Source organism: Hordeum vulgare, chromosome 4H, assembly GCF_904849725.1.
Source record: "Hordeum vulgare subsp. vulgare chromosome 4H, MorexV3_pseudomolecules_assembly, whole genome shotgun sequence".
Lineage (NCBI taxonomy): Eukaryota > Viridiplantae > Streptophyta > Magnoliopsida > Poales > Poaceae > Hordeum > Hordeum vulgare.
The window spans coordinates 204,275,053-204,284,407 of NC_058521.1; the positions used below are offsets into that span (position 1 = coordinate 204,275,053).

Here is a 9,355-nt window from a genome sequence, read left to right on the forward strand (position 1 = left end):
ATTCCATTGGTCATGCAGATTGCTTGTCCTTCTGCTGGTCTGATTATTGTTGTTGTAAAGGTTGCATGACTAACAGAGACCTCATGTCGTTAATCAATTCAGAATACCCTTTGCATTCAACCCAGGTGTTGCTGATAGTAAGCAGTTGATAGATAATTCCATTTGGTTAAGCTGAGCTTCCAAGCATGTGAACTTTTCATTGATTGTATCAACCGCAAACTTATCCATATTCCTCACAGACCTTGTTCATAGTGCCAAGAAATTTTTATATTATCACCGATGAACTTCAAGATTTGCTTTGAAATTTGTACCAACATACCGGAGTTCTGTTGGTGCTCTTGTCTCATTCACATTCTTGGTGGGTGATAAATAATTCTTGTGTTCACTGAGCAAAGACTCAATGTTCACTTCACTGACTGAAACAATTCGTTTATCGCGGACGAAATAATTTGTTCCTACTGATGTTCATTCTTGGTAGCTCATCTGCCTATTCCTTAGGCGTGATTTGTTCTAAGTCAAACTCTCTCGTGTATATTCTAGCCTTGTCTGTTGCACATATATTCTCCCTTTTACTCATTCTTCATTCCTGACATATTTGGTGCTGCTATTCTGAATACTAGGCAGTTGGCTTGGCTTCACTCTTGTTGAATCTGGATTATTGGGTATTATCCAAGTTGTATGCTGATCTTCTTTGGGAACTCTTGCAGATGTATCCAATCGGAGCGAATAAATGGAACCAACAAATGAAACAAAACCGCGAAAAACCAAAAAGCAGATAAAGCTCAAATGTTGCGTACCTAACACACATGAGCAAGGATCCACTAGTATAACTATTATAGTGCACTCGATGTACCTCTAAGGGTTTAGAAGCGAAACCACACAATGCTCCTCATAGCAGTGGTGTCAAGCTCCTACTACTTCCTTAGGGAACATCACACTCGATGCAGGACGATAGCCAAAGTGGCTTAGTCAACGTTCCTAGGGTTGTCGAGGGGAGATAGAATTTATAGGAATTTCCCAAAGGAAACTAGAGTAAGGAGAGAAATTCCATGGCTAGCAAGCAGGGTGAGGATATCTGGTTTACCTAGGGGTTTCAGGGCTCATGTGTCGTTGCCGGGTGTGAGCTTTTCACACCGGAGGCAAGGGCCACGAGAGTTGTGGTGTGATGGAGCCAAAGACCTATGGGATTGCTTTATGGTCAATAGTATCTGTGCTAGGTGGCAAAGATGGCTGAAACCCATCTAGGCTTCCCACTGAGCACAAGACAATGAAGTTTGGCTATGGTAACCTATAGTCAGCCTGGCTGCTATGATACCAATTGTTGTGGCGCCCCGCCTGATTACCACTGTAGAGAAACGGTCGCCACGCATACCAGCCCAGGAAATCACTCTGGCATGCGCGTTTACGACAAGTATCATGAACACATGCATTTCTATTAATGGATATGAGAGTCTTACATGATATACTACAAGGGTGATGGCAGTGGAAAAGCACTATCTAAGGCAGCATGGTCCTGGTGCGTCTCCAATCCACAGGAATCTGACTAGGTTACTCTTCTAGCCCGCGAATGCTCCGGTTCCTGGATGACGGACGACGAATCCTTATGTGAACCTGACCATGTTAAAACCCGTCGAGTACTTTTGAATGTACTCGCTATCAAACCAAACTAACATATAAACTAAGCAAAGAAATCTATTGCATTCGAGCATGCATTTATTATTAGAGTAATATTACTTATCATGGCATAGCTTTCCTATCTAGCAGGATTCAATATCATGATATAATAGGATTATCCAACAAGATAACTACAAAAGTAAATACGATAAGGTAAAGCATATCAAGTAAATAATTTATACACTGAATGTTCTCCTGATCCAATCTGAGTCTGATCCAAATCCAATCCGAATCATGTGGTGATCCGACTACTCATCTCATAGCCATCCCATGGCTAACATATCATATTCCTGACATCGTCCGAGGTCTATGCATCTGTGCCGAGTTCTTCCATTATCATTACCATTGTTATGGTTGACCACCTAGTGAGGTCTGGACGGGCTGTACAATACCTTGGACGCGGCTATTCGAATAGATTTGACACTCCGCAGAGGTTTCGCACTTTACCCACACCATGGAGCATCTGACCTCGTGATCCCATTCGGGTGTACCAGTGATGCTCCAACGAAACCTGCCCGACCCGTGACTCTTCCATCGTACCACCGGCATTCATCCTCCCCCGAAGTCTTGCCCTGGGTGGCCCCTGTGTCCTCAAGACACCTGCCACCGTCATGGCCCAACTAAACTGTCCCAAACGGGGACGTGTGCACAAAACAATCAACTCGCTCACAAGGTTATCGCCACCTACCGGGCCAGGGTAGCATGCACGCATAACCTTCCATGTTTGGTGGTACCGGTGAAAGAGCACGCGATTAGACCAAGTCAAAGACGTCCCATACCGGCAAATGTGGTTGCACGAATAAGCCCGGACATGTGACTCTAGATCAACCGACTACATTTCACTTTAGCCACATTTAACAAGAATGGTTATGTCTCACGACAACTTGAGATGACAGCTACTATGCATTGAAATAAATTACTTTCAATTATCACATAGAAAACTATGCAAGTAATGTAAAAAGTAAGTGAAATCTAAGAGAAGTTTAACTATTCCTATCACAGGCATGACATAAATTAAACACGCAAGAATAACATAGAGCAATGCTATAGGGCATATATTAGATGGTCGGCTTGTGTGGGGTTGAAAATACTCCGGGAAGATTTAAGGAGAGTTCGCAGAAAGGATTGTCGGAAACTGTTCTCCCTCACAGAGGGCTGATTTAGGGCAAGGGAAAATGGTCATTTTCAGAATGTGAACACGTAATGAAACTGATACCAACATGACGGGCTCGACGAGACAAAGACGTGGGCATTGGTTTCACCTGAATCAGAGTTACGGGTGGAAAGATATGGTTAGACCAAGTTCAGGGAACAATCTATAAAACATAACTCTACATATAGGTCCCTCGGGATAAAACAGAAAGTGTATTCCAGGAAGTACGCGTTCGGGAAGTGAAAATATATCTCCGGCCGAAGCCGCAACACTTTGCACTTTCACTGAAACAAAAGCGTAAAACGGAAAATTCACTTCCACTTAATCTAACTGGGGCCTGGGTTGACTCTCTCTCTCGAGCTAACGCGAGGGCCCCGCCTCATCTCCTCTCTCCTCCTCGTGTCTTCTTCTCCACTGCGACAGAGAGGTGAGGGCGAGCTCCGGCCGCCGGCCTCCATCGCCTCGCCGCCCGATGAGGCCGATCGGTGGGCACACATGCTCCGCCGTCCCTCACCACGCCCATGGGTAGCCGTGGGGCTGGTCGGGGTGGACCACACCGCCTGCACCATGGGGCAGGCCGCGGTGACGGAGGCGATACAGGGGCGCCGTGCAGGCAGGGTTTCCTGGAGGGAATGGGAATGGAGGCGGCTCCACTGGCCTTGGGGCAGCTGTAGACAGGGTCTAGGGAGAGAGGCGGAGTGCTACGGGCCAAATTTGCCACGGAGGTCCTGCAGCCGCCTTCGGCCATTGATCGGGAGAGAGAGCTCCGGGGCTCATGGGAGGGGGCTAGGGCTTGCTGGTGAACAAGAGGGACTCGGGTGGCGCATTAAATAGCTCGGAGCAAGCTAGCCGACGCCGGCCGAGGCTCCCAGAAGCTCGTCACCATGGCGGCGATCCGGTGAACATCAGAGGTGGGCACAAACGGCCATGGGCTAGGAGAGGAAGGGGAGAGACCTCAGAAGGCTCCAGCACATGGTGGGTAGCTCGCCGGCGCTTGCTGACAATCCACGGCCTACCAGAGGCGACTCCTGAAGGGTCTAGCGCACAGTGCACCAATTTGGCGTGCTCTGCGCGTGGTCACCATGTGGCCATGACATTGCCACGCCTCACTCGCAGCAAAACCGTGTCCGGGGTCTTCTACTTGCTTCATTGAGTTGACTAGAGAGGTTTTGGAGGGAAGTGGCTACAAGAAATGACTAGTTGGACCTGAGAACGCAGGTAACAACAAGGTGTTTGGAGTGGCTGGGGGAGATTTAGCTGGTGATGGATGTTGGTCTTTTCCTTGCTATGATCTTACACTAAGATGAGTATTGTGGCAAAGTTTCAAACCAAATTGAGGATTTTAGCAAGCACTTGCTGTGCAAACCACTATAGCGGATAGAAATGCTAACCTTAATGTGGCACTCATATACTAGCTTGCATTGATATGAAATTTGGAGCACGTGAATTATTTGAACATATGAAGATAACGGAAAAGTTCCAGTTCATTTGGAAATGCAAAAAGGGTTCCAAATGGACAGAAACTTGGGAAAATTGTTGTGGACAAATGGATAGATGGACTGAGCTGGTTTTTTGTCTCCATGAGTTATTTATCAGTGTTAATCACCATGAAAACTTTCAGCTCAAATATATGGAGGAATAGAGCACTTCCTTTGCAACTTGCCCAACTCGACAGAACCTGCAAATTAATGTTGTGCTCAAAATTTGAACTATGAAACTTGGGTTGCTTGTGGAAATGGTGTATATATGGATAGGATAAGCTCCACAATTTATTTGGGATTTTTCGTGGCTACCAAAATGGTAGTTCCTTTAGAATGTGCCCAAAATGCAATATTCGCATTAAATAGGAAAATGCAATTTTCCCCATTTATTAATGGCCAATATTTTTGTGGGAGCTCACAATGATCACAAAGAATGTCTCCACAAGTTTTCATGAACTCTGGCGATGGATAGATATTTTCCTGGATTTAATTCCTTCAACTGACAGAAAAAGGAACTAATGATAGATGAAAAATATTGCAAATGACTTGGCAATATTTTTGCATATCCAGGGTTTATAGATGAAGGATGATCACTAGGAAAAGTTTGGGAGTCAAAAGATCAAAGGAAGTTGGGGTTCCTTTGTAACTGGAAGGATTAGGGTTTCCCTTCCGGCCACTCGGACAGTAGGGTTTTGGCAGCGAAACCCTAAGAAAAGATCTAGGGTGGCAAGGTTGGACTGGAGGGAATCTCTGGTTGGATAGGAAAGGAAAGGCTAGATGACCATCTTCACATACCCAAGAGCTAGAGTAATCCTCTAACACCGAGAAAAAGACCGGAGTCGAATCCCGCAAAGTAAAAAAACACGAAAAAAAACCCGGGTGTTACATATTTTTTGTAATTATATTTGTTAATAGACCCGGGGCCATATTTTTTGCTACACGCTTCTCTCGTAGAAAGCATATGGTGTGTAAACAAATTACTGTTGCACCATTGATAGAAAAGTGCATAGTTATGCAATATTTATTCATTGAAATGATCATTACATATAGGAATAACGTCCATAAGCAAGCAGACCGATTCATGCCTGCATCTAATATTATTACTCCACCATCCACAACTATCCACCATGCATCTATAGTATTAAGTGAAACATAGTAATGACAATTAATATGAACAAACCCCGTCATTTTATCCTTAGTGGCGGCAATACAAACACGAGCCTTGTACCCTACTTTTTCAATAGTATATAGAGGACGGCAAGATTGAACCCACTACAACGCACCTCTATCACTGAAGATAGATCAATCTAGTTGCCCAAACAAAATCAATAGATAGAAGAGAATTACGAGACTATCACAATAATCTAAACATAAACCCACAATTTATAGGGTCCCATCAAACGCACCACATTAAGTAATTATATAAAATTGATCAATACAAGAATCGCGGTGATCATGGTAACGAAGAACATAGAGAGAGAGATAGCCATCTAGGTACTAAGGACCCGTAGCTCTATGGTGAAGTACTCACACATCGCCATGGGAGCGGTATGGTTGATGCAGAGGCCCTTCGTGAGGCCCCATGGGCGCATCTTGTTTGCTTGGCACCACCCTGTGAGGCCTCCGGTCTCCTTACAAAGCTTCGAGGTTTTTTTTTGTCCAGAAAATATCATCAGAGTTCTTTGTGGTATTTAGACTTCGTTTGATATAGTATTCCTGAAAACCCAAAGACATAGAGAAAATGACAACTCACACTTGACACTTGGTTAATAGGCTAGTGCTCAAAAATAATAAAAATAACAAGTAAATGTCTAAAAATATCTTGCAATGAAAATATAATAGAATGGAACAATGAATTATTATAGATAAGTTGGAGACGTATGAATACAATCCTTGGGCCATCGGGATCGAGCACTCCCAGCCTCTCATCTTCGGGGATCTTGGCGACCCTGCTTTCTCCTTAGTCGCTGGCACCGTGCCACCTAATTTTCTGGACTCGTTGATAAGAGCACCCTCGTGCACTCTGGTTGTGTAGTTAGTCCATTCTCGTCCACTGTCATGCGTTTGCGGTCGAGCCCCTCTTGCGGTATGTTGAAAGGATCGATATGGTTGGCTAGACGGGGGGGGGGGGTGAATAGACAATGACCACTTCTTAATTAATCTTAGCAAGTTAAGGTAAACACTATGCGGGTTCACAAACAATATGACAATGAGGTGAACCCGATAGAATCTAACAATGAGAGCTAATAAGACAACTAAGATAAAGTCACAAGGAAAAGCAAATACAAAGTAAAGGATAGAGATAACCACAAGTGGAACCGATGGAGACGAGGATGTGTTACCGAAGTTCCTTCCCTTTGACAGGAAGTACGTCTCCGTTGGAGCGGTGTGGAGGCACAATGCTCCCCAAGAAGCCACTAAGGCCACCGTATTCTCCTCACGCCCTCGCACGATGCAAGGTACCGTGATTCCACTATAGGTGCCCTTGAAGGCGGTGACCGAACCTTTACAAACAAGGTTGGGGCAACTCCACACAAAGCTTGGAGGCTCCCAACAAAACCACAAAGCTTCACCACAATGGAATATGGCTTCGAGGTGACCTCAACCGTCTAGGATGCTCAAACACCCAAGAGTAACAAGATCCGCAAGGGATTGGTAGGGGAATCAACTTTTCTCTTGGTGGAAGTGTGGATCTAGGCCTTCTCAACCAATCCCTAAAGAATCAACAAGTTTGATTTGCTAGGGAGAGAGATCGGGCACTTTTGAGCTTGTGGAGCAACAATGGAGCTTAGAGAGGTAAGAGATAGGGTTCCTCAGCTAGAAGAACCCTTTATATAGTGGGGGGGGGGAAATTCAGACCGTTTTCCCACTCTCTGCCCGAGTACCAGCGGTACTACCGCTGTGCAGGAGCGGTACTACCGCTGGCTGCAGCGGTACTACCGCTGGCCCTCCAGCGGTACTACCGCTGACACCAGCGGTACTACCGCTGGCCCCTTGGTAGTGCACAAGCACTACTACCGCCGGGAAAGTCTTCGCAAAAGGGTCCGTCCACAAACTACCGCTAGGTAGTTGGAACAAAGCACCTGGAGCGGTACTACCGCTGACCAGGTGCGGTACTACCGCTGGCTGCAGCGGTACTACCGCTAGCAGTCCAGCGGTACTACCGCTGGGACCAGCGGTACTACCGCTGGGGGCCATTTTGCAGATTTACTCAAGACGAATAGGCGAGGGCCGCTCCAAAAGATAAGGAAAGGGAGAATGTGAAGTGTGCGTGTGTAAAGATAGATTCCACCCAAACCTTTCCACTACGGATCCCCTCTTAATAGTACGGCTTTCCTATGACTCAAATAAAGAGAATCGTAGAGAGCGCCGTGCTTCCGTTCCAGAAGAGAGGAGACGTGTCGTCTTGTGTCGTTGACGAGTGTTACCTGAAACCTTGACACACACGATTAGTCCTGTACGGTACTGTCATCAATCACCTAAATTACTTAGCCATAAACTATGCCCCAACAATCTCCCCCTTTTTGGTGGATTGATGACAATACCGGATTTGCACAGAGAATAATATGAGAACAAAAAGATAGAGATATATGACAATACGGGACATATGACTCACAACATATGATGGAAATAAATCTCACATAAGATCATGTCTCACAAAAGATAGCAAACGAGAATCAAACCAAGTTCGAAGCAAACCATACGAAAGAAAGCAAAGCAATGCAAAGTTCGAAATGAAAGCAAATCCTAGACTCTCTCCCCCTTTGGCACAAGACACCAAAAAGGGGCACACCTAATGCCACAGGTAACTACTCCTCGTCTTCAGGATCACCAGACTCGTCTGTCCCCTCCTGGTCGCTCTGCTCCTCCTCTTCTGCCTCATCGCCAGACCACTGGTACCCCTGAGCCTGCATCCAAGTGGCCTCAGGAGTGATGTCGTCCTCTGAGCCGCTGGAGATGTCCACATCCAAGGTCCTGAGAACACGCTTATGCCTCTGGCGGCTCTGCTTCTGAGCCACGTGTGTCTGGTACTGACCCTTGGCCTGCATACAGAAAAGTGTCTTCATCTTGTCCTATAGTTTGATAGCCCAAGATGGCATGGCAGACGAGCGGGACTGAGAGGCAGTTCCTCTGTCAGCAGCGGTCTCTGTATCAGTATCCATGTGCTGAGAGGATGTAGATGGGTTGGCCCACTTGTCCTTGACGCGAAGCCTGATTGGGTCATGCACAATGTAATCAGACTGTGCGTAGAGTAGCTCATCCGAAAAATCCTGTTGCCACTTATGGCTGATGTATGCGAACAGGTAAGGCCCGTAGATAGGAACCTTACGATTGATGATGCAGTTCCAAAGCTCTGTGAACATCACATCTGAAATATCCAGCTGAGCAGACTCCTGAGACATAGCGTCCTCACAAAGTAACAACATCTCAGCCAAGTAGCCATGGACCTCATCGAAGTTACCACTCCGAGGGAAGAGGGTGTTGCGAAAGATCCGATGCATGATGTCCAGGTGCTTGGGAAGCAACCCCTTTCTCAGATACAGTGACTGCAGTCTGTCCTTTGCGGGGGCCCTATCGGTGGGGGCTGCAGCATGGGGACGCAGCCCAAGAAGAGTGTCAGCACCCTGAAAGTCAATGTGAAGGAACTGCATGAACTCAGTCCAGGAACCGGTCATCTTCTGTGACCCAGTCATCCATATCATGGAACGCTGTGCATCAGTAGAGAAATGGACTGTGACATAAAATTGTGCAACTGCAGTGGGATCAAAGTCCGTCTTGAAGGTGATGATGTCTTTGATGCCCAGTTTGTCAACCAGAGAGAGGGCATCACCAAAGTAGTCCATGTTCCGCTGAAGATGTGCCAGATCAATCCACTGGACAGAGACATAGTTCTTCCTGAAGTGAGCAATAACATCCCGATAGATCCTGCACTGGTCCCTTGCCCAGACATTTTCAACACCATCGATCACTTCCCTCTCCTTGAGATAGAGGTTCTTGGTGCGAAATTGCAGAATGTCCTTGGGGGACATTGTACGGATATTGACCC

At 46.2% G+C, this 9,355-nt stretch overlaps 1 pseudogene; it reads right to left on the bottom strand.

Annotated features, from left to right (window-relative positions):
• Nucleotides 1-3,005: 3,005 nt before the first annotated feature.
• LOC123450154 lies at nt 3,006-3,575 on the bottom strand (annotated as a pseudogene).
• Between the last annotated feature and the right edge of the window lie 5,780 nt (nt 3,576-9,355).